Source organism: Coloeus monedula, assembly GCF_965178545.1.
Source record: "Coloeus monedula genome assembly, chromosome: Z".
In the NCBI taxonomy this organism is placed as follows: domain Eukaryota; kingdom Metazoa; phylum Chordata; class Aves; order Passeriformes; family Corvidae; genus Coloeus; species Coloeus monedula.
Genome location: NC_138822.1, coordinates 71,025,017 through 71,050,605, shown reverse-complemented (window position 1 = coordinate 71,050,605; position 25,589 = coordinate 71,025,017). Strand labels below are relative to the sequence as shown.

The window sequence follows — 25,589 nt, the reverse complement described above, 5'->3', positions numbered from 1 at the left end:
AGTCTTCTTCCAGAAAACCTTTGAAATTTATAGTTCTGTTACAAAAGTGTGCTGGGACTGATCATAAGGAGCCTCAGCCTCTGAAAACATTAACCTGAACTGAAGCATAGCTGTGCAGCTGAAAGCAGGGAAGGAAGAAGGTGGGATCTGAAAAGGATGGCAAAGATTTGGAAAGAATATTAATATATATATAAATATTAACGGGTTTTTTTTACATGGAAGAGACTCGAGAAAGTGAGGCTTGATATATCAAGCAGCAATTGAAAGGAGCAATTGAGACAATGAGCATAGCTGCTCTAGTAATTTTAATTCCAACTCTGTATTTCTGAACTGTGATCTCCAACAGCTGTGTCTGGATGGGGGGAGGGGAGGTTGTGGTGGAAGATCACTAGCTGTCAGGAAAACTCCCAGGAGTTTACACAAAGCACCATTTAAAAGCTGAGTGAATTGACTCAAAGAGAGCTTTTGTTTGGGTTACATAGACAGAAAACTGGTAGATGTTTGGATGCAGTATGACAAAAAACCTCTTTTTTTATGCTACTAGGTTTTAAGTTATGGAAATTAATTAGAGACAGCTCAAGTAGGCAGATGACCCTGTCTACATCTGTACTACTAAGTGAAACAGAAGCAGTCACTGATGGCCAATGCCACATTATATAGCTTTTGGCCATGTTTTCCTCTGGGCCCCCATCCAGCACTCGTATAGAATAATGATTATTTCTGCTAAAATTGTGTTAAGGCTCAGGTTTCAGTCTGCCAGACCAGTGTTTTCATAGTGTGAAACTGCAAAAATGTGCTGCATACCCCTGATGTGTACCATGCTATACCCGTGTACCCAGGGATTCAGGCACTACTGGGATAGTGCTGGAGGACAGTCTAAGAGCAAGGAGCCAGCTCCAGTGGTTTAGTCATCTCTGTACTTTCTACTGGAAACAGTTCCCAGCCAGTGCTATCCCCCTGGCATTGTTTAGGACTTGCTGACTCAGGTCAAAACTATGCCTAAGAGTGTGTTAAGTGATGGGGGTGATACAGGGCCCAGTGAGCAATCTCATTGCCTGCTCCTGTTTCATTTTTAATTTGCACTGAAATTACTTTCACTAAAAGAGAGAAGATGGGATTTAGTACAAGAGGAACACAGGTAATGAGTGGATCCAGCTTTGTCAGCAATGCTTAGGGAATCATAGTACATAGGTACATGTAGTCCTCCTGCCACTTCCTGTCCCACTCCTCAGGGTGGCAAGGCTTCTCATCTTCCCCTGTAGCAGTGGCCTCTTTTCTGACAGCAATCGCCAGCTCCAGCAGCACCGTAGTCACTGTGGCTTGCTCTAAAGAAGGAACTGGGGGCAGAAAGATCTGTCAGACAAGGGACTTTGCACAGAGATAAGTCAGTATTAATGAACAAAAAAGACAATTCACAGAACAGTGTGTTTCACCCACCAAAACATGTGATCTGGACCCTGTAATCTCTGAGAAACCTCAGCAGAACCCAAGGTGGGGCTGGATTGCTGGGAGCTTCCAAGGAACAAAGCACTTTGCTCACACTAGGTTCAGCGAGTGGACCACGCCAGGACTGATGTGAATTTCAGATTTTGTGGCTCCAGAGCAGACAGATCTAATTATGGGAGCCAAATACCTGTATTTCACTGCTCCAACCAAAGTCACAGGCTTAGGATCTTGGGTAGCAGAACTAAGATGACAGCTGATTTTCAAGTGGACAGCTTTTGAATTACATTCTTAGAAGTTCAGTTCATCGGAAATTTTGAAATGTTCAGATTTTGGTCAAAATCAAAACAAAGCAAACAAAAAAAGGAGTAGAAAAAAAGTTTGCATTGAACTGGAAATTCTCCTTTTAGGACAGGTCAGCAGCAAGATTATTAGGACAATGAAATACAAAGCACCAGGTGAATCTCCATTCATACTAGAATTCACTATTGATTGTGTCAGTCTTCTACCTGAGAGGTGACTACAGCTGCTCACTAAAATCAAAGTCAAAGCAAAGAGGCAATAATGTAACTATCAATACACATAATGAAAGAACTGGAAAGGAAGTGAGTAATTTCAGGTAAAGGACAATTTTGACTCATGAAGAAAAGGATTTTTGCTGTCCACGAATGTATTTAAGCAGGAAGTCCAGTGAATACTGATAACCACTAGAAAAGCTGAGTTTTGATGTTCCTATCTCAGTGATGCGTTGCTTAAAATGGGCTCTGAGAGAGTTTGAGAGGTTTAGATGACACGAGAGCTGGAAATTGTGGACACCTGTATATAAACTGCAGTGGATATGTTGAAGAACATCAATCTCCCATCTCTGCCTACATGAGTAAGCAGTTTGGAGTCAATGGTGTGCACCTGTATCTCATGATTCCTAGCTGTGAGGATGTATGTAGGCTCTTTATGTGATACTATGTGTTGGAGATGCCTCTGTTTCCCTTCTCAGCAGTTATTCAAAACTTCTCACACTGTTCTGGTTTTGCTGTCTCTACACTTCATTAAAACCATCAGGTTGTGAGGAAAAAATAAATGAGGCAGTCCCAACATATGAGTAGATATACAGTCATGACAATATTTTGTTGAAACCACTGAAATATGTACATATGAAAGACAGTAATCTTATTATTGTAATCCTTGCTCTGCCTGACCCAGCCTATCCTTCCCAGCTATTTCTCCACTGCAGGTCAATGGATGGGGCTTGAAGATTCCAGTCCTGTAGGCAGCTCTGAGCTGCCACTTCTTTAGGGTGACATAAACAGTGTCTGTGCTCCACAAGTAACTGAAGCTATACTTTCTTGTGAGATGCATCTCCAGAATTACAGACTTCCCTCACATTTCCCTGTCCTTGGGAAAGTTAATGATTTGTTCCGTATTTTAAATTAAATTTCTAGGCTGCAACAGGAAAAGCCTCTTATGGAGAGGCTTTGACCAGGCATGGATTGATCTGAGAGTGAGGGCAGAGGCAGAGCTTCAATGTTGAGTCCACAGCCCTGGCTGCTCACCTCCTCATCGTGTCAGGCCAGTGTCTGCACTAGGAGTTATAGCTGAAAACCACTAATTCAGAATTATAAAAGTGAAAGATTGAATTCATGGAAATGGGAAACAGCAGTTTTGTAACAGTTTCTTACTAGAGCATGACTGCTGAGGTCAAAGTCATTAGTGTTCCTGTTAAACAAGAAGTAGCACAAGTCTCAACATAACAGGGACCTCCTCTTGGCTGTGTCAACTATATTATGGGATTATTTCTGTATAGGCTATTTCTAGATGTGGCCTGTGTCAAAGGTTTGGGCTTGCTGGATATCCAAGCATCTGTTTACAAGCGTCAGGATGGATGGAATGTTATTAAGTACAGTCAAAGGCAACTGGAAAGGACACATCTGTTGGTGCTCCATTTCGGGACTACAGTTGTGATTAAAAATAAAATAACCAAACAACATTACATAAATGTTACTGCCATTGTTTGAAGCCATTTAAATATTGCAGTTGCAAATGACTTCAAGGCTGCTATCTAAACTGCACTAGACACGAGTAAACAATGAAAAATAAAAGCACAATATAACTTAGAATTTTGATAAAAGACCTCTTTTCCCTGTTTGTTGGTTTGGTCTTTGTGACAGTAGGTAATATAAAAATCTTGTAAAAAACCTTTGAAAAAAAAAAGAACAGTGGAAAAGTTACATGCTTAGATTTAATTTTATATGTCGTGTTCACTCTGTATGTGTTGTTCTGTGTGACTCTTTGTATGTGAACTTTTCAGGTCCAGTAATCAAATTTGTACAAATTTAATTTAAGAAATTGTGTGCGTTGTGGAGGAATATGACAAGCCAAGTTGAAATCATGAGGAGATACAAGAAAGCAACAAGAGGAGTAAGGATATATAAAACACGACCACAAAAAAGACCTTGTTGGTAAAATAGAGTTATGAATAAGATAACTAGCATAGTAGGGCAGTCTAACATTAAAGGACATAGCCCTGCGCTGGTGCTGAACTCCAGACAAAGGAGAAAGCTGGACTCATTAAAAGCCTGTGGATGGTGGTGAAAGAAGAGGAGGACTCAGCTGCTGCCATCATTAAACCAAACCACATTGTCCTGGGGTGATGTTATGAAGCCGCTTTGTTCCTTAACCGTCCACTCAATGCCCAAGGACGCTGTGCCTTTAGGATGGACCCGGGGAGTGGGGCTGGAGCCAGGACCCGAGGGGGCGTTGAACGGTTCGGCCCAAGGGCTCCAGGGTCCTGGCAGGGTTTGGGAGGGAGTGCACCGGGAGCGCTGTGCTGCTTTTTGGTTTCCTTTGTGTTCCAGCTAGCTGGGAAAAGGTTCTGTTGGGCTTTTTGCTTGTTCTTTTTTCCTTCCCCTTGCCTCACTGCCTCCCTTTCCCTCCTCGCTGGTCCTGGGAGCCTGCGGGGGTGGCCCCAGCGGGCCTGCGGGGTGGCCCCGGCTGGTCCCGGGTGTCTGTTCCCTCTCTGGGAATTTGCTGTATTTTGAGGGTTTTCCCCCCCCGTTCTACCCTGGGTTTTTTTCTGGTGTGAATAAACAGTTTGTTTTTTTTCCGCTTTCACTTCTTGTGACCCACTTGTCTTATTGGTGGAGGAAAAGGGGAGACCCTTTCCCCTTCGAATTGTTTCCTCCTTTAGTTTTTTCTCCAAAACCGAGACACGCATGAATAGAGAATATGTAGTGGAAGCCTTTATCATGAATAACACACACAACAAATCATTCAACACCCAACACACAGAAGCAGAGAGCCACAAGAGAGAGTTTAACTATCCAAAGAAAGGGTTGGACAGGAAACATCAGGAATAGATCAATTAGCAAGCTCTATACTGAAAAGCATTGGTCACCATTTCTATTTCTGTGTTAAAAACAGAGAGAAGAGAGGCTCTTCTGGGTGTGTTTCTCACCAGTGAAAAGTAGCTGCTTGAGAAAAGAATGATGAAAGCTGACATGGAGACAGTGACTGAAATTACAGAGTATACAATCTTAAGGAATAGAGAAACAGGAAAAAATCATGGTCTTGAAGTAGGCAACTTTCACCAAGTCAAGTCAATAAAAAAGTCAAAGGAAAAAGTAACTAAGTTGTAGCAGAAAACATAAGCTATTCTTATCAGAAGGGAAAAGTATTGAGAGAGAGATTAGTTTAGGTAAGCCAGGAACTTTTCCTTTATCTCAAACTCACAAAGTTCCATCTGAAAAGTGGAAATCCGATCAAATTGTAAAACATATGAAGTAACAGCATATGTGCAAGATCCAATCAGAAAACTAAGGCATAAACCAAACATAGCTCTAGACAACACTTCAAAAGGAAATGTGCATTAAAAATAACAAAGAGAAAAGAAAATTATGGTTGTTTTTCCTGCCTATTTGTGAGACTGGAGGCAAGGAAATGACATAACTGATGATCCCAAGAAGACTGGAATACTTAAAACCTTTTTTTACATGTGACAAAAAAAGCTGCAGACACCTCACTAGCATTAAACATTCATGAAAAAATGTTAAGTACTTACTGTAAAACAGGGAGGAAATATGACAGGAGAGCATTATGGAATAGTCTCAAGTTAGCCAGACCAGACAGACTTTGGCCTGGGATATTTTATGAATGAGGTGAATTCTTCAGATTAGCAATTACTTTAGAATCTGTCAAAAACGGCTAAAAGATTTCAGTCTGGGAAAGGACAAAAAATAAAAGCTGCCTTATGTAATGAGAGGGAAGGAAGCAGAGGAAGAGGAGGCTGGAAATAATAAACTAATCTATCTCATTTCAACTCACAGAAAAAAAACCCAGAACCAAATCCAAAGCATATCTAGAATCAATTAAACTCTTTGTAAATCCTTTAAATGAAAAGTAATAGCATAAAAACTAATTTGCTAATGCATATCTTTTTGACCCATTTTCTTTCTATTGATACTGTCATATCACAAAATTACAGGACTTTCTTTGTTCTGACTTTATTCAACCTTTTCTTAACAATCTGGATAACACTCTTAATAAGCTTGGAGATGAGACAAAGTCGAAAAAAAGTGCAAATATGAATGTGTTGGAAGACATAATTCAAATTCAGAATTAGCTTGAGAAATTGCAGTGGTGGAATGAAAAATGGATGAAATTTTACATGAGGTACTGCACTTAGGTGGAAATAATCAAATTTAATTTGATTGATTTCTCTTCTGAGCACTATTAGAACATCATGTAGAGAACTTGGTCCCTTTGGGGCATTTTACTTAGGAGAAGATGTGGAGCAACTGGAGAACACCCAAAACAGTGCACATGATTAGAAGCAAAGAGAATGTGATCCATGATGAAAGATTTTAAAAATAGAGATTGTTTGGCCTAAGACAAAGGAAAAACTATCGAGTACATGGCAATTATTTTCAAACACAGAAGAGAATAACCTGATCACCAATTTCAATGGGGATAGAAGAATTCTTGAATTTAAATTGTAGCAAAAAAATAAGAATTAGGCGTTATGGAAAGCATTCTAATAATAAACTTGTGAATATCTGACACAGGTGGCTTTAGTAGGCAAGGGGGTCTTTGCCACTGAGATACTTACAAAGCTAGTCAAGAAAATACCAAGAATTAGGAAAGGGCAGTAAATCCTGCTTTGGGATACATGAATGAACTACACCATGAATAGCTAACTCATAGCTTTTGGCTTATTTGGCTTCTCAGTAATTCAAATGTGGTTACCACATCAAAATAATGACATGTCAAGCATGTCAAGCACATGATGAGCAGGTGGGCTGTTCTGGTGTAGGAGCTACGGCTCAATTTGAGTCTCCATCGATGAAAAGAAGTAGTTATCAGATCCTGTTTAGAGTGAAGTCACCTATTTTTCTGGAACCCAGCTTTATATTTTGCTTGCCCCACATCCCATGATGGAACTCAGGAGTTGTGTAAGAACACTGTTGTTCACAGGACTCCTGCTCTTTGGCCTTCCCAAGATATAAGGTATGCATCACACGGCTTTCATCCAAGGTAAAATATTGTTATGTAACTCCGTTAACCAGAAAGACTGGAGACGTGCCAAACTGGATGACTCTTGAGGTCATTTCTGTGTCAGCTGACTTGAGTCACCGCTGCCATCAGTACAGTTATGAGCATTAAGAATCATCAAAGTACAAGCATGCAGGATGAAGAGTTTGAAATAATCATATGCAGCAATTTCACTCAGGCAGTGATCGAGGGCTAGACGACCACAGATTGTGTGGATGGATAGCCAAAACACTTTCTGTGAATGGACTGGAAAGTCCATGGGAAGATCTCATGGAGGAGAAGAACTCTTCAAGTTAGAACAAAAGGATCCAGAGATCTGTATTTTGACTATAAGGTGGTTATGGCTCCATTCAGGTTACTGACAGGAGAATTATCGGTGTAATCGCATCTGCAAAAAAGGCTCTAGAAGGGAAACCAGGAAACTACAGACTTGTGGGTCTGATTTTTACACCTGATTAGATGGATGATAGTAGAACTGGAAAGCACGTGAACAAACACAGTCGTTCTGAAGAGTCAAAATGATACCTGCCATCATCTTAAGAACTTCCATGTACATAAAAATGTTCTGCTTTGAAAGAAACTGCCCTGTATTTGAAGGACAAAATAATACAAATCGGATTTTCCTCTACTGATATTATAATTTTCTCAAAATCGTGAATTGTTGTAAAAACCCAAGCTCGTCAGAAAAAGGTTAATGTTGTCTTGAACAGAAGAACACCTGATACGTAGAGATGGCAACAGCACGTATTTTATCAGTCCATCCATTTCAAATCCCTTGTTGTCACAAACATCACATCTGTCAACTAGAGACCTTAAGCTGAATCATAAATTAAAGGATGCTGCTGTTCCTGGAACTAGCAGACTTATGAAAACAACAGACAAAGTTACTGTCTGGCTTTGTTTACACTCTTTGACTACCAAGAAATTTAACTATCATCCTTTATACACTGTGACCTTGACCAAATTATTGTCTGTTGTCTTTTGCATGGCAGCACTACTGTTTCAACGTAAAGTGAATTTAAGTACACAAATAATCAAGCATGGTGTCTGTTCCAGCTTCTGTGTTCTACTTCCCACCTAAATCTGAGAGACAAAAGAACTTGAGGTGGAGAGCAGGAATATGTAACAAAAATTGCAGAAAAATACTCGTGAAACATGGGTAGACAATGAATACATGCTCTGAGAAATAAAATGTAAAATACTTGGAGAAGTGAATGGGTTAGGTCTATAACGTGTTAGAATTTAGGGATTCAAACACAGGAAAACAACCAAGTAGCCTTGTTTAAAGTGTCTAAACCTTTGGGACACTTTAGGCAATAGCATTGTAGGCAGAAGCTTCACCAGACAACTTGTCCTATTGGTGGAATGAAATGGAGGACAATCTGGACACATAGGTGCAGGAAGTGGTCTCAGGATCTGGATTCCAGCTTTGCAATATGTGCCTAGTCACAGTCTTCAATAAACCCTTGACAGGCTGAGGACGGGATTCAGTTAAGATCCAGACGGCAACAGTAGCACAATCATAAAATAATATATATACACACACACACACATATATACATTAAAAATATAGGTATACACATATACATACTATAGTATGTATTCATTGATGGTTTTCACTGTTCATTTGGAGAAGTTCTTCTGGATAGCATAACATCTAGGATGCAGAACAACTTGTGTAGAGCTAGAAACAGGCCAGGACATCAGCTTTGATATTTCTTATATTAAAAAAAAAGACCAGTGAATTAATCAGTTGAAGTAAAACCTTCATTTCTACACTGTTCCATCTCCCTTCTTCAGAAAAAAGAGACAGCAAAATACCACAATTTGCACCTTTCCCAGAGAACCAGAAAGTCATTGTATTCATTACATGGCCAGATAGGTCTTTGTTTTATATTAGCTGTAGATAATGACATGATGGATGACTTAGAAACAACACAGAGAGAGCAAGAGACCTCAGGCTGTGGCAGTGTTTCTTCATTTTTTCCTTCCTTGCTTTGCCTGTGCCTTCTTATCCTGCATGTGTGTTCACATTGATTCCTTGAAGATTAGTTCCTCAGAGAAAATTCTCTGCTTCCACAGATATTTATTGGTTTGGTAATTATTCTGCTTTCATATAAAGTATTTGGGGGAGCTTTGCTCTGTAGCTTTAAAGGAAGCAACCCAGACAACCCACAAACTAGATTTTTCCACATATTCAGAGGCTGAGAACAGAGCTGCTATTAAATATTTTTTTTACTTTTACATACAGCAAGCACTGTGCATTCCCAGCTCTCAGTACAAGTCTGATCATGGTTGGAATATGCATTTTATTAGTGTGGTTTCTTTTCGTGGCAGGCAATCGTGTGTCATGGTACTTTTTTCCTGCAATTCTACTTATGATGGAAATTTAGATTAAAAGAGAGCTTCTCTTCTTTCAGCTATGCTATTCTTTATTCCTTATATGAATAACGAATATTAGGAAGGTGAAGGGAGGAAAGAATTGACCTCCCCCTGCATAGAATTTTTACTTGCTATCATCCTATAAACAAATATCTTGATGGAAAACACAGTAAATGCCTAAAAGACTGATTTACTCTCCATAAAGGTTATCACCTAAGTTTCACACACTATCAGTGGACTTTCTTTCCCCTTAAGTTTTCTAAAAGCATGACATAAAGAGAGAAACACATAATCTGAATCATTTTCTCATTTCCAAAAGACCAACATTTTCCTTTAACATCACCCATTTTTTATTACCACCTAAATAAAATCAGTGGAGATTAATGGGAAAAAGATGTGCTGTATTACAAAAAACGATGGATTCATAGTCACTGTGCTTGGGGGCCAGTAACTTATACCTGTCCTGTTTAATATTTGCATCAATGACCTGGAAGAGGTACCATGTACTCTTGACCAGTTTGCAGATAACACCAAACTGGAGGGTCAATATGCTCAAGGGCAGGCCTGTCTCATAGCAGGACCTAGACAGGCTGGACAAGAGGGCTGATGTGAACTGTGAGAAATTCTGCCAGGACAAGTGCAAAATCCTGCCCTGGGGAGAAAGAAGCCCATGAAGTGGTACAGAGAGATACTGCCAAACTGGAGTGACCCAGTGAAGCACTACCAGGATACTCAGCTCAGGAGCTGGAGCATGAGCCCCTCAAAAGAATGTTGAGGGACAAGGCTGTTTCAGCAATGAGAAGCGGAGGCCTTGGTGGCACCTCAGAGCAGCCTTCCCCTTGCTACAAGTAGGGCATTGAGAAGACAGAGCCAGGCTCTCCACAGCAGTGCATGGTGCACAAAGGAGAGACAATGAGCATAATGAGAACTGGGAAGTTCAGAGAGGAGAAGAAAGGAAACCTCTTGCCCCATAGGACAGTGCAGCAGTGGAGGAGTTTGTCCCCAAATGCTATGCAGCCTCCATACTTGAAAGTGTTTGAAACCCATCTGGGTAAAGCCCAGCAAGATTTGCTCTCTTCACTGACCCTGTATTGAGCTGAAGGTTGGACTGGGGAGCTCGTGAGATCCTTTCCAAGCTGTGGACTTTCTGTGTTTATCATTGTGTCAAACAAGAAGCCAAGAAAATAAGATGATAGATTTAAAATGCAGTTATGAATGCACAACATGAACAGTATCTTGATTTCATCTGTTTCCTGAAGTTTTTCATGCAGTTTTGAAAAATATAAACCCTTTTTGTAATTAGCATAAGTAGTTTTTCACTCAAGAGAAACATATCCATGCTCATTTTAACCTCAAACCACAGGGAATTTTAAACTACTCAGACTAAACTACCTTTTTTCAGGCCTCATTTGAAAGCTCTGCAGGTAAAACAGTATCAATTAAGAGTGCATTTTGCACTATTGTATTAGCAAAAAGCCCACCAACAAAATGTCACTGTATTTCCTTTCAATACAAACTCTGCTAGGCAAAGAAAACCCTTTTTTTCTAGCATGGACCTTGCATGTGTACCTCATTATATTGATAGAGAAATAAATAAATGAACTCTGCTTTTGCTGACTATAAGCAGCTACTGCCTGCTAAATCAAGCTATGGTAGTTTGGCTGACAGACTTTACCAACACAGCTACCTTTATGTTGCAAAAGCTCAGATTTTAGTCAGTGCTTATTGTAGGCACTCACAGAAAGTCTGGCAGAAATTACAATCAGCACTTGCTTTAGACACTCAACAGTGAAGGAACCTCTTTCAGATGAATTATCAGGGACTGAGCGTTGGAATCCTATTTGACATCCTGTTGATAAACAGTGCATTATACACTAATGTAAACAGAGAGCATAACCACACTCAGACATGATTTTGTCTTCAGCACTTGGTTCCAGACCATCATGCTCAGGAAGGATTGGACTTTCACTACACTGTTTGGAAAGGTATGAAGCAGCAACTGCATGTACAGAGAAAAGGGTAGGTGTAGGCATCCCTGGATATTATGTCAGAACAAATGGTCAGAATTAAGGTATCTTTACTGAGTGTCCTCAAGCCAGTCTTGCTTTTCCAGTCTTTTTAAGGAGATTGGACAGAATCTGGAAGAGTGGTAATGCAGCATAAATGAAAAAGTGAAGGACATGGGCATAGATGAAATGATACATAGTTTTAAAAGTAGATGTTTCCTAACAGATGTATAAAAAATACAGGCAATTTCTATATTGTTGCTGAGCTACATTTAAGATTCATGCTTCATGAGATGCCAGTCTTGGATACTTTAAAACTAATTTCTCTGGGTGATTTAACTACTACTAGCAGTACAGAATAAATGTAATATCCCCTGAAATCCTCCAAACAAACTGAGAATAATCATTATTAAAAGACAGACCTTTTTTTTAATAAGAGAGAAGCCAAAAGACCACTGACCATTTATTATGAAATTTATTTGTATTTGAGTGATTAAGAAAATTCAAAATATTTGTCATACACACAAGTTACACACAGCCTTGTGCTTTCACAGATCCAATGCCAGCTGTAGACAATGTGGAAACTCCACTCTTACCTGTCTCCTGTCTTTCCAGCCCCACCCACACCCTCACAAGCTTTCTGATTGAAAATTACTTTGGCTGCTTTTGCCTAAATCTGGTCTTGTTGGCAGTGTACTGTGTTTGACATCAGTCCTCATGAAACTAAACTACCTATCATGTGAAGAAATAAAAAACTTTATCTAGTGTAGAGAAAGTCCAGGCAGATAAAAACCTAGAATATATAATAAATCTATGGATTTATTATTATCCAAGTTTATTTGTACATATAATGATGGAGCAGTAAATTTTTTTCTCTGGTTTATCTATGTGGTACTTTACATGCTCAGCTCTCACTGCTACTTGGTTAATGTAAACTAGTTTGTCATAGTCTCAGGTGTTATTATGTTATAGGAATGTTGTATTAAACAAACCCCATAAATATCTCTGGACCTGGAATCTTCCTCTTTTAACACAGTGCTTCAACCACAAAACTACAGGGCCAGTATCAGATCTGTGGTTGCAATTTCTAACACAATGACTTATTAATCATGCTTTGCCATAGCTTCAGTACAAGAGGTAAGAATGAAAGGCCTGGATAACAACCACTAGTTTGGCAGCAGAGGCATCTCCCAAGAGAAGTGGGTGTGAATCCCCTGACCAGTGGTAAGAACTGGAACTTAATGTCCTTTGCATCTGTATTAATGCAAATACTATGGTATTGCTTGATACTGTTAAAAAAATTCTGTGATTTTGGATGAGAAAAAGGCAGGAGATGGTTCTGGGGTAGAAGTAAGAAAGATGAACCTGTGTGCCCTTAGTTTAAAACCTCAGTGATACAGTGTTAATAAGTTGTGTACTTATTAACATGTCAGATTTTAATTCTCTTAAGTCAATTGGAAATTGAAGTGGTCATATCTTACAGTCCATCTTACCCCTGGTACACGTTTTTACCCCCCTGAACCACACTTTGTCCTAGGCAGAGTAAGCCTGGATCACCAGCCCAGTTGAGGGCAGATCACTTGCTGCTTGCAGGTCAGTTTTTGAGGAACCCCAGCTTCCTAAGCCAAGCAGCTCCCCGTCTGGGAGCACCTGGTTCAATAGCAAGGGAAGGGCAGCACCAACCTGAGCAGCCAGAGGCACCAGGAACTGCATTGTTCCCAGTCATTACAGTCAAAATACTTCCATATGCTGGCACTGCTATTCCTGTTCGCCAAACCACAGGAGAAAGCTTGGGCGAGATAAATTCTGTTCCCAGTTAATTTCACAGGGAACTTTGTGACTTACTGAATGATTGTGAAACTCTTACAACACTGACCCGTGGGGCTCTTGTCCCACCTCTGTTTTACAAGGAAGCCACATGCTGGGCCATTTTGAAGGTGGAGGACACACATATGACAGGGGGCCCGCAAGGGCCTAAATGATCAATGTATCACTGCTGAGGTCACCTTTGCACATGTGGGTCTGTCTCTGGTACTTTGTCAACGCAAATGATACCTAAATAAACTGATGACACCATGCTCTTTTTGAATGTTTTCTTTCCTAGACTGTTTCTCAAAGAGAAATCTTTGTATTATTTTAAGACAATCCCTGGCACCCGCTCTCTCTTTTGCTGTAGCACCTGTCTACACTCACACTACTCATCCCTGTGTGTGCACTGCCACACACCTGGACACGGAAGGTGCCATCATCCTTTCATCAGTGCAAGACCACTTCACTTCACGTGCCCCTGGCACGCTGACACCCCCTTCAACCTAAAATCGTGTTCGTCGCTTTCCTGAGCACGAACGCGATCGCCAGCCCTGCTGAGCCCCTGCTCCAGGCCGGGCCAGGAGGCCGGGGCTTGGCCCCGGTAGCCATCGCTGGTGGGACTGAGCCCGCAGCGCTGAGCTGGCGCCGGGGCCGCGCTCCCGCCCGGCCGGCCGGGATGTGCACTGCAGTAGCCGCCGTCCCCCCCTAGACGGAGCCCCGCGGCGCAGCCAAAGTGCCGGCACCGGCCGGGGCTCGGGCCGCGCGGCAGCGATCCGCGGGACGCGCCGAGCCGCCCCACCCCGCCAGACACGCTGCCCGGCCCCGCTCTGACCCCCTCCCCGCGGCGGCCGGGTCGGCAGCTGCCGTGGTGAAGGAGAAGGAGGAGTACACGGCAGTGGCCGCTCAGTGCCCCGCGCCCCGGCAGGGCAGGACAGGCGCGGAGCGGACTGCGGCGAGCGAAGCGAGTGCCAACACTGCCGCCGCTGGGGGACAGGGTGTGCAGAGGGGTGTTGGGGAGCGCTCCCCACCACCCCCTCCCCGCCCCGTGCTGACCTCCCTCCACTCCGCTCTCCGCCTGCCCCGCCCCGCCCCGCGGGAGGAGTGCGGGCTCAGCCCGCCGCCCCGCCGCTCTCGCTCGCGTTTTTTGCCGGTCGCTGCCGCCCCAGAAGTTGGGGCCGGCCGCGGCGGCCGCTCGCTGAGGCGCTCCCATGGTGCCGGTGTCCGCCGAGGTGGGGCACGCCCGCTGCCGCCCGCCGCGCCGCCGAAACTTGGGGGAAGTTTCCGAGCGAGTCGGTGAGTACCGGGCGGCGGCTCCCCGCCGCTCCCCGCCGGCCGCGGCCGCGCAGCGGCTTCCCCGCCCCCGGCGGCGGCGGGCTGGGGTCCGGCTCCTGCCCGGCTTCGCCTCACGTCGCCCGGCTCTCGCCGGGGGTTGGCGGGGGTCTGCGAGCTTGCCCCGCGGTCCCGGCCGGTGTCGGAGCTGCTCCGAGAGCGGGGCCGCCTGGCGTGTCCCGCTGGTGTGGGCAGAGCGGCGCCGGAGCCGGGCCGGGACCGCGGCGTCAACCCTGACTGGGGCTGGGACGGCGGGCGAGGGGCGAGAATTCTTGTCACGTCGCGTGCTGTGGGTGATGGAAGGGGTGACGGGGAAGAGAAGCTTGGCCTCGAAGATCTGGAGAAAGTTTTCTTCAAAGAAACCTTCTTTTCTGTGTGGACTTGGGTTTAAAAAGCAGAGCAAGACTCGTCGTTTTGCTGCCAGCGTCACAATCTTCCCTGCTGTAATAGACCTAATCAGAATTTTTCTTCTGTATGGTTTATTCCAGTTTATACAATCCCTGCGATTCCGCCCTCTTTTTTATTTTTTTAAATGCCATTCGTCCATAATTTTGTTTCTTGTTGTGTGGCGTGTTGTACGTATTGCACAGGATTCAAAAAAATAGAGAATGTTTTAAAAAAATACTGCAAACGTTCTGGGCAGAAGTGTGCAGAGGGGTTATAGCAGAGCAGTAACTAGTGCTTTATCATAGTAACGGCTTCAGTAAAACTTGTTGCAAACTCTCATGGGACTAATGCTAGAAAGTAAGTGAGAGGATGTGAATTAGTTACTCATCTTTTCAGTACAGTAGGTTTTGTTTAGAATATAGTGTATTATTAACTTTATGGTGTTGTCACAGCTTCACTTTTCTCTTTGTGTAGCAACTACAGAAGATCCACACCTGGTCAACTTTCTGGTGTTGATTAAGTTAGAAATAAGAATGAAGCAATTAAAAACCCGTAGCCCACTGCTTGAGTTGGATCCCACTTTATTAATGCTTTAAGCAAGTATTTACTGATATTAAAAATTGAAGTTATTTGTCAAGTAAAGATCTTTTTAGCTTAAATCCAAAAGACACTTAACTATAGCATAGACTTGGTTGCTCACATCAGCAATGAAAATGTAGTTGGGCATAGAATCAACTTAAGGAGATTTGGTAAAATTTATTTAAATGCTGGTGTTTATTTAAAATATGCTATTTAAAGTATTGAGATTAAAGTACATTGCAATTGAGATGTCTTGTGGCTTTGATTGATAAATGTGTTACTGAAAGTTACTCAGACAGCTTGAGCTGTTTGAAAAGGAATGTGGTGTCTTTCATCTCTACCACATCTCAGTCCTGCATTACTAGAATTGCTACTTGCCGTGTTAATTCACTACATTAACGTGGTCTAATAGTTATAAACGATTGACAAGCAAGACAGCTTTCCATCCTTCTCAGGAGTAATTTCTAACATTGTCAGCAAGTGGTAGTGGTACTTCTATCAAATACATAACTGCTGAAACTTACACTAATGTCTAGAGAAGTCATAGACACCCACCAAATATTTTGAAATTCTCTGAGTATGGTCAATCATTGTTTTCATTACCATGGGCTGTTTCCTCTCCTGGTCTTGATGTATTTGCACAGCACAGTGTAGCACCATTCAAGTATAAAAAGTCGAGGGCTCTGTAGACATATTAATTCCTGTAGCACTGTGCAGCCCACAGCACTGCTCCCAGAGAGTGCATGGGTGTCTGTGCCACACTGGCTGTGTTGGGGAAATTTAGAGAGCTCAGTTCTAAACATCTTTACAAACTGAAGTAGCATGTAATACTGTATATGACTTCTTGTGCCCTTTTCCAGTAAGGAATGATCAAAAACTCTGAAGAAAAATCTTCTGTTTATAGGTTGGTACCTTTCCTTTTCATGAACTGGAGACTGAGGAAGTATGAGTATACAGTAGTCCTGTCAGAACATAACCTTCACTCACAGGGTCTCTTTTGCCTGAATGTACGTACGTGTCTGTAAGTGCTTATACAAACTGGAGCTAGGCCTTGCTCCTGTTAAATTAAACTTTTGCTGCAGAAATTGTTTTTTATCAAAGCTGGTATTTATCTGGTGCTATTAAAGAGAGCATTGAACTGAATAAATATAACATCATGTATCTTATTTGAAACACCAGATTTCCACAGATAAAATAGAAGCTGTGAATATTTTTCGTTGAGAAAGCAATGTAGGCAGAGATACTTTGATTTTTTTTTTTTGGTCTTATTAAAAAATAAGTGCTTTATCAGACACGACAGCACTTGCTTGCATTCGGCTCAGTTGAAGATCTCGCAATATTAAGATGCCCATCAAAACATTTTAAAAGCATTACAAATAAGTAAGAATTATAGGACTAACAAGAAGGGGGGATAAAGCTGGTGGGGTAAGAAAAGGCAAGGTTACCAGCAGTGTAATAATGAGTCTACTCAGTCCACATGGCAGCCCTTCAATGATAGGTTAGCAAGAGTGTCAGGTTTCTTTTAAATAAAGGACATTTCTTATCCTTTTACCAAATATTAGTCTGTTGGAAAGACAATTCCTTGGCCCACTGGACTTGAGATAGTAATTCTGGGGAGAGGGGAGTATGAGGAAAGCAGGGAGAGAGATAGTAGGGCTGCTACTTCACTGTGGTGAAGGCGAAAGGCTGACGCAATGAGATACTAGCTTGGCAGGAACTGATTTATGTCAGGACTTGAAGGAACACTTTGTGCTCAAATTGTTTATCACAAGGGAAATCTTCCTTTACCGTATATGAATCCCAGTTTAAATCTTTATATGAGGTGGGTGTTTGTTTACACATCATTTTAGTTCATGAGAGATGGTGATGCCTCCTCTCTTAAGCATCCTCTTGCCAAAGAGCTGTTTTTCAGTGTATGAGAAACAATTTTTCCCAGAAAACTGTAAAGGCTGTTTTCTGACAGAGATGAATGTTGCCCATATCACGTGTACTGCAGGTTATGAATTGAAAATACATTTAAGCACATATTTTATTGACCTTTAGAAAGCATGTATCCTATTGAAAATACCTTAATCACTAGAATTAGTTCTTTTCTTCATTATTAATAAGGTCTTACAGACTTCAGAAATGCTTCACAGTAGCACGGTGGCTTGCAACAGGGTGGAATTTAATATCTCACTTGAACAATATAATGTACCTTGCTGTTTGCTGGGCATTTCAGATGTACAATGTTGTGAGGATGTAAAAGACAATTAAAATTATTTTTACAGAAGGAATAAGTGCTGGAAAACACAATTGGTGGTGGATGCCTCTGTGCAGACTCTTGAGTCAGAGTAACTTTTCAGATGTAATGTTGCCCCACTTTGTTATCCATATACTCAGTAGCTGAAGGACTACATGGGTAATCAAGCATTTCTGAGTTTTAGAACTCCATCTGCCATGCTAGTCATACTTACCATGCTGATTTAAATCATTTATGTTTGTCTTTTGGCTTGACAAGAGATCCACTGACTGCAATGCCAACACCTGTAACTACTAAATTATGTTCAGCTTTACAGAGTTACAAAGGTACTCCTGTTTGTAGTGACACAGTCTTCAGTATAGTCTTTTGTCCTGCTGTTTGTCCAAACTAGCCCTTAGGTTTTGTGGAAGGGATCCACTGTGTGGGATTGTCATCCTGTGGAGGAAGGTCGTACAGAGCTGCATGGAGAACACTGGAGAGGTGGTGGAGACAAAGAACTCTGCACAGTGATTTCTGGTGAGAGGATATGAAACTCTGGTAAATGTAGCAGAAAATTTTAATCTCTCTGCATTAAGAGAATAAACACAGCACCCATTCTGTTGGTTTGGAATGATTTATGTTGCTCCTTTTCTATAGACATTTAGTGAGACTCAGAGCATTAGTGTATTACAGTGCTAAACCTGCTTGTCCTCTATGTGAGGCTCAGGGTGACTACTGGGGATGGGTTCATAATGTGTGAAACTGAACTCAGAATGTGCAAGGCAAAGATGCTTTGCTGGCTTTGTGCTCATTAAGGCAGCAGATTGCTGCCTCTGATCACTTAATAAGCTTATTGCTTGTAATTCTACAACAAAGGTGATATATGAAAATATAAATATGAATTATCAGTTGCATTTGAGTAGGACATTAACAGAGATGGAAATAATTAATATTTAAAACTTCAAAAGCTGCTTAAATACTGTCACAAATCCATTGTGGTCTTCAAGCTCCATTTGTAAGTGGTCAGCCCAAACATGAAATATTCTTTTGGATGCACAACAGTAATTTTGTACAAAACAAGTTTGTCAGTAGTTAACAGACAACAACTCTGAGGAAAAGTTGGAAAGAGTTAGGTTATTAATAACAACTACCATGTTACAGCATTCAATCATTTAAATTGAATTTGAATTTTTGCTGCCTCAAGACAAAATGGGATCAGTAAAACTCCACATTGCAGTAAATCTCTAGGATGCATTGTTGGTTGGTAGAAACTGTACCTGTGTTAGGTCTGTGAACAGATATCTTTGTGCCTGACCAGTATGCAAGAGTTTTGGGTTTTAATCCTTACACAGTCTATCTCTACAACCTTGTTGGTATAGCCAAACAACTCCCTTAGTCCTGCTGGAGTTTGGGGATAGTCTGACCATGAAGTACAGTCTGTAGGACAGAAGAAACAGACTGAAAGAACCAGCACATTTTATTCCAGCTATCTCAGTTAAATGAGGATGCAGTCAGTTTCTGCCTTATGTGCCTGTTTCCCAGCTGCTCTCAAATGTTCAGCAAGCAGTCTTGATTTCTGCTGCATTCCATGTTTCCCTTTTTTGCCTTTTTCGTATGTGTTATGTTAGTGCTACCTATTGGTCTCTCCTTCATTGCGTGACTGAAAATATTGTTTGAATTCGTTACTGAATGCTTATTAAACTATGTTTGTTTAAGAGTCATATTATGAGCCTGCTTTATAATTTTCTGAGCAATGCCTTGTTTACTGTTTTCATACAGAAGAGCTTGAACTGTTCAGTGTTTTGATGGTTTGTGGCATTGCTAATGGCTTTATGTGTTGCTATAAAAAGTGAGTGAAAACAAAGCAAGATTCCTTCTAGATGGTGGTTCTTGTCCCTTGCTTTGCATGGGTTAAAGACGACTAGTTGTGTGCAATTACTTTGGGACTAAACTTTACCTGTTCTGCCAAGAGGAAGGAAGATCTGATATGAGGATTAACAGAAGAGCAATTAAAAGCTGCTGTATCTTGGGCTTTGATTGCATTTTATGGCTGAGCCTGTTACAGTATGTCAGGGGAGCACTGTGGAACTTTTACTCAAAAAGAAACCTCTAAGAAAACCATAGCTTTCATAATGACTGTGACAGTTTGCACTCAGACACAGAGTAGCTGTAAGGACTAAGTCAGATGTTAAGTAAACAGAGTAGAATACAGCTTGGTCAGGACTCTACCAGGTCATCTATTTCATAGGACACATAGCTGAAGCCCGTTGAGCTGTGCTTATGCTGGAGCTTTGGTCTTGCAGGTTGAATCCTGGCTGGTTTAGGGCATATACTAGGTGAGTTGAGCCACCTGAATGAATGATTTTCAGGGTGTAGTGGGAAATACTGCTCTTTTTTTAGAATCTGTTTTCAGATTTTGATCGAGTCGCACATATATAACTGCAACACACGCAACTGAAAGGTTTCCGGCTGGTGCTAGTTCCAAATAGTCCCACCCTACTGGTCCAGCATGTGTGAATGAGCTTATCTTACAGCTGCAATGTTTCTGTGGTAGGATCAGAAAGAGTGTGTGAGACAGTGCTTTACACTTTTCAGCTGTGATTTCTGACCTTTGGAGAGCGTCAGTGAGCCTCTGGGTCTGCTCATGCTGGGTGGTGCTAACAAACACTGCACGGGAGAGGTGCTTGTTACATGATATGGTCACTGCTGGTTGGCTGTACACCAGCCAGCTCTGCTGCTGCAGGACAGCGTGTACAGCACGGAGGGACTGCAGCCTGAGGTGGGGAGAAACGGCCCTCTGCTTCCCTGTGAGAAAGACTATTTTTGTGGAACTGTGTGATGAGCTTTGGTATCTTCCAGCTCTGAGGTGCTTTAATTAGGATGGCCATATCAGTTGAGAAAACGTTTCAGAAAAAGAAGTCACTGTTGTAAAGCAGCCTGTGCCTCACTACTGCTGGTTCATAGGTAAGTATTTAATTTGAAAAGCTAATTTCCTTGAAATAATGGGTAGCTTTGAGAAAATTAAATTCTTTGGTTGTACTAGGTCCAGATTTTTTTCGGCAGTACGTAATTTCATCCACCACAAGGCACACACAAAACTGCAGTGAATTCTGCTTGATGGTTCTCAGGGCTTTAGCTGACCACAGAGGTACTGGTGCTGACATTAAGGAAGCACGGCATTCACTTCTTTAAGTGGTGTGAGGGTCCTGCGTAACTTGCATTGAAACAAGAGGAACAAGAATATTTGCTTTATCCATCATTGTAAAGCCAGCATGGCTGTATACAAAGGGAAAGTCTTGCCTGGCAAATTTGGTGACCTTTGGTGATGGGGCTGTGGCTTTGGTGGACAGGGACAGAGCAACTGATGTTGTCTATGTGGGGTTATGCAGTTTCACATTGTCGTACAGGCCATCCTTGTCTGTAAATTAGAGCGACATGGATTGATGGATTGACCACTTGGGGAATAACAAACTGTCTGGATGGCCACACTCAGAGTCGTGGTCAACAGCTCACTGTCCACATATAGACCAGTGACAAGTAGGGTCAGTCCTGGACCTCAGGGGTCAGTCCTGGGGCCAGTACTGTTCCACACCTCTGTCAGTGACAGGATTGAGGGCACCCTCAACAAGTTTGCTGATGACACTGAGCTGTGTGGAGCGGTTGAGACAATGCTGAAGGGAAGGAATGCCATCCACAGAGACCTGGACAGAGCTGAGAGGTGGCACCAAGCAAACCTCATGGAGTTTAAGGCCAAGTGCAAGGTCCTTCACCTGCATTGGAGCAATCCCAGACAGACGCACAGGCTGGGCAGAGAAGTGATGGAGAGCAGCCCTGCGGGGAAGGAGTTGGGTGTGATGGCTGATGAAAAGCTCACCACAAGCCAGCAGTGAGTGCTCACAGCCCAGAAAGCCAGGGGAATCCTGGGCTGCATCCAAAGAAGAGTGGCCAGCAGGTCAAGGGAGGGGATTCTGCTCCTCTGCCCTGGTCTGGTGAGACCCCACCTGGAGCACTGCATCCAGCCCTGGTGTCCCCAGCATAAGAGTGACATGAACTGCTGGAGCAAGTCCAGAGGATGTCACAAAGCTGACAACGGGACTGGAGCACCTCCCGTAAAAAGATGGGCTGAGCAAGTCGGGGCCGTTCAGCCTGGAGATGAGAAGGTTGTGTGGAGACCTCATAGCAACCTGCCAGTATCTGAAGGGGGACTACAGGGAAGCTGGAGAGGGACTCTGTCAGGAAGGGGGGTGACAGGACAAGGAGTAATGGGTATAAACTGAAAGAGGGGAAATTTGGGTTAGATATAAGGAATAAATTCTTCACTATGAGTGTGGCAGAACAGGTTGCCCAGGGAAGCTGTGAATGTCCTAGTCCTGGAAGTGTTCAGGGCCAGGCTGGATTAAGCCTTGAGCAGCTTGATCTAGTGGAAGGTGTCCCTGCACATGACAGGAGAGGTTGGGACTAGATGATCATTACAGTCCTTTCCAACCCTTAATATTTCTAAGATTCTGTGATTTTTCAGGCTTATGGTGTGTAATGGTATCCAGCATACAGGGGAAATACATTGGACCCTTTTATCTTTGATGCACCTTGTGACATAGATGAGTGAACTTAATGCCATGATGGAAAAAGTAACCTTGTTTACTGTTGTAACCATGTGTTTGTTGTGGCCTGTTCTATTGCTTTTTTTTGAAATATAAAAAAAATACCTTTATTGAGGTAATCAGGTATATTGTGAAAATCATTGCATGTCCCTTTTCCTCTCCTGTTCTACTACTGTGGATGAAGGTGAAGAGATCTCTCTGTAAGAGCCCAAGGGAGCTTTATGGAGCCAGTGTGAATAAAAAGTCCATCCATCAAAAAGAAAGAACATAGGATTTAGGAAGAGAGACTCCTCCTGACTAGTTGTTCGCATTGACATTGAATTATATAATGGACATCTTCATGCAGAACCTTCTATAGTCATGCTCCTGTTTTCTTTGCTGAGGTAGGAGTTGCAGATTTTCAAAATAATTTTGGCCTATTGTTTGAATGTTATTTCAAACCCAAGGAAACTGGGAGCCTAGTTAACCACAGGAGATCTTCGGTTAGAAGAGGGAAGAAGTTTTTCACAGTGTTAGAATGTGTTCAGTGTTTCAGTTTACTAAATCATGCAGAAAAGAAGAGGTTGAAGGATCCAGAGCCAAGGACTGCATACAGGTACTGGATAATTTCTAAAACAAAATGGAATATGTGCAAGTAGGAAGATCAGGACATGAAAACCTGGGGAACTAATGGTTGTTGGAAAGACTGAAGTTATAGATATTTTATAGAAGTGTTTGGTTCCACTGTCTTAAGTGGACATTTACGTGAACATAGAGCTGAACATTAGGTAGCCAGTAATCAAAATAACATGTTTAAGACCAAGAGTAATGATTTGTTTAAGGATGTTTGAGGTGGCTGGACTAAAACACAATAAAAAACCCAACTTCCTCAAAATGATTAAAAAATTCAAATGTAATTTGAATTGCACCAAGAAGCATATTTTCATACTGATTTTTATTTTTTAAAATTATTATTATTGTAAAGATTATAGTGTTTCATGGATAGAGCTATGCTAGGAGTAGAAATGTTTTGGGTAGAGTAGGACTGATTTTGTCAGTGGTTTGCACTGCTGTATTTTCCAAATGGCATACTGGTTGCAGAATTTTTTAGCAGCCTGTCAGTGCAACAGCATGTAAAAATATAGGAAACAGGAAGATGGTATCTTTGCATCAAACAACTGTTGTCATTCACTTATTCATTTTATATGTGAGCAGCTGGTACACATGCTGTTTGTCTATATTGCAGTTTGTGTTTTATTTACTTATGCTAGAGTGTGAAAACAAAATGTAAGCTGTCAGTAAAAAAGGACTGTCACCATATGTTGACAGGGCTGAAATAGAAGATCTATCTCTCACTAGCTACATTTTTGTCTGTTACATTTTTTTAACTTCATAAATGTTCCTTCCAAGGAGCCTGGTCTTACAAGAGGCTGCGACTGTTCATGCGAACTGTACATATATATAATCCCATTTATATGAAGCAGAACTGTGGCTTTCTGGGGAAAAGAAGAGTTATCCTTCCTGCTTTCTACATTTTGGGCACCTGCTCTGACCAAATATCTTGAAAATTAGTGTGAGAAGTACATTCATTCCCATTAAGATTGAGCAGTACTACAGAGCAGCAGCCTCAGCTGTGGCTTCAGGACCTGCAGGTCATACAGCTCTCTCTCCTTGGGACTTTTCATTGTTGCTTCATATCCCAGTAGATTGGTATTTTCCGGATGCTCTGATCACTCCCTACCCTAAGAATGCAGATAGGTACTCTTACAAATGTTATTAAAATACCTGGTCAGAAGCAGTGCACTTGTTTACAGGCTGTGGCTTGTGGAGCCTTTCAGACGACAAAGGCTGAAACCAGCTTGGGAAAAGTGCTGAATGTGCTCAGCCAGAGATGACAGCTGTGGCTTCAGCTGAGCATCCAGCAACCTGTGAACACAGCTGCCATGCTGTGTTCCTCACCTGCCCCTCTCCCTTTGCTTCTGCTGAGCAGAAGTTGAAGTCTTTCTGAGTCTGGACTGATGTATATGAATTCAGCAATCTGTGGCCCCTAACACCAGAGAAGCAGATGATGATCTAGCCCATGTGTTGAGTGCCCATCCCTAAGTGTGGGGCAGAGCTGCAGAAGCCAGTAGAAATGTGGCACCAGGGGAGGCGGAAACTTGCTAATAGAGAAGAAGAGGAAGCTTGAATAAACAGCTGTATTCATTAAGGCAATTACTGAACAGAAATGAGGCATTTTCTGGGGAAAGATGAATGTCAGTCTGCATTTTGTTCCATTTGTGCAGTTCATACACAAGTGACTGGCTGTCATTTATGGGTGCTATAGTCACAAACAGTACTGGAGGAATTTGGGCATTCGAAAAATCACAATGAAGGGCACAAACAAAAGCATTGGTACTTTACCTTGTGTAAGTTTTCTGGGATCATGAAAGAACTGAAACGTCAAATGATTCTAACAGTGTAGATCAAGGATGGAGGGTATGTACTTCTGCCTCAACAGCACTGACCTTTCTGTGTGTTCTACATTATAAATAGTTTCTTATCGGCAGCTCTAGCTTTTTTCATTGAATTTTGATCCCTACTGCTCTTACCATTCATGTCTTTGTCTTGGCAGAGCACTTCAATTACTACAGGAAAGAACTAATGCCATTCATTATTTGTTTTGTCATTTGAAAAAGCAAAAACAAATGCACGTATTCTTTTGACTTTTTCTTTTCAGACTCGTGGTGTGTGAGGTGGGTGAGGAATGATGCTTTCAAAAATGTCATTGCAACTCCTTTCTGATAAATGACATAAGACCCTAGGGAGCTATCTGCAGATAGTATTACAAATTTTAAGTATATTTTATGTAGTGTTAGTACTTCTTGACATTGGCTCAGAAGATGTGTTCATGGTTGTTAAGTGCTGCCTGCTCTTCCCTGGATTACCAGGAAATCACTGTGTAGAGCATGGTCATTCAATTGTTATAAATTTAAGCAAATGTTGAAAGGGTCAAGAAGAGCCACACGGACCACTAGAAATATTTATCATGGGGAAGACCCACAAGAGTAGCTTCTCTTCGGCTATTAACACAGCCGGGCATTGAGAGGTTGTGAAGGAAATTCGAAACAATGTCTCCAAGTTTTGCCAAGATTACTCAGTGGAATCACTTGTTGCCAGATGCTCATGCTGAATGAAAGAGAACAGCAACCGCTGTGGTGGGAATTAGTTTTCTGGAATTGCTCAAAGCCAGTTATCAGTCCAGTTGTTTTAGGGCATTATTAATACTCTGAGGACTGTTCTACAGTTTGAATGACGGACAAGCAGGTA

General features: G+C 42.0%; 1 protein-coding gene across 3 annotated transcripts in view; it reads left to right on the top strand.

Annotated features, from left to right (window-relative positions):
- The first annotated feature begins 14,167 nt into the window (after positions 1-14,167).
- Positions 14,168-25,589, top strand: part of GHR (growth hormone receptor) — a 119,808-nt gene continuing 108,386 nt past the window's right edge. Inside the window, exon 1 of one of the 3 annotated variants that reach the window (XM_082301866.1) lies at positions 14,168-14,477. The gene's annotated coding sequence lies outside the window, so the exon portion shown is untranslated. Of the gene's footprint in view, positions 14,478-18,196; positions 18,238-25,589 lie in introns of those variants that run through there. The other 2 variants (XM_082301864.1, XM_082301865.1) reach the window with 2 other exon arrangements.